The following is a 976-nucleotide window of genomic DNA, read 5'->3' as shown; positions in this document are numbered from 1 at the left end:
AAGATACAATTTTGAAAAATATTGGATTATTATTAAATATTGGAGTTGAAGAGTGTATACTAAATTATGTAATTTGATGAGAAGCATTCAGCAAAAAATACAATTTTTAAACATAATTTAACAAAAGTTTCATTAAAATCTTTTAGTTTTTGACCAAAAATGACACAAAAATTTCATATTTCTACAGAATATTTTATAACAATACATTTCTAAAAATGTTCTCTAAAAGCCCTATGTTTTGTAGAAACATGCAAGTAAAGATACAATTTTGAAAAATATTGGATTATTATTAAATATTGGAGTTGAAGAGTGTATACTAAATTATGTAATTTGATGAGACGCATGCAGCATATGATCAAATTTTGAAAAATAATTCTACAAAAGTTTTCATCAAAATCTTTTAATTTTTGACCAAAAATGACACAAAAATTTCATATTTCTACAGAATATTTTATAACAATACATTTCTAAAAATGTTCTCTAAAAGCCCTATGTTTTGTAGAAACATGCAAGTAAAGATACAATTTTGAAAAATATTGGATTATTATTAAATATTGGAGTTGAAGAGTGTATACTAAATTATGTAATTTGATGAGAAGCATTCAGCAAAAGATACAATTTTGAAAAAATAATTTTACAAAAGTTTTCAACAAAATCTTTTAGTTTTTGACCAAAACTGACACAAAAACTTCATATTTCTACAGAATATTTTATAACAATACATTTCTAAAAATGTTCTCTAAAAGCCCTATGTTTTGTAGAAACATGCAAGTAAACATACAATTTTGAAAAATATTTTTACAAAGGTTTTCATCAAATCTTTTAGTTTTTGAGAAAAATTGACATAAAAACTTCATATTTCTAGAAAATCTTTTATAAAAATAAATTTCTAAAAAGATTTTGTAAAAGCCCTAATTTGTGTAGAAACATACATTATAAGATAAAATTTTGAAAAATAATTTTACAAAAGTTTTCA

This window comes from Cynoglossus semilaevis, chromosome Z, assembly GCF_000523025.1.
Source record: "Cynoglossus semilaevis isolate Cse_v1.0 chromosome Z, Cse_v1.0, whole genome shotgun sequence".
NCBI lineage: Eukaryota > Metazoa > Chordata > Actinopteri > Pleuronectiformes > Cynoglossidae > Cynoglossus > Cynoglossus semilaevis.
The sequence above is the reverse complement of the archived record's forward strand: the minus strand, read 5'-3'. Positions refer to the sequence as shown.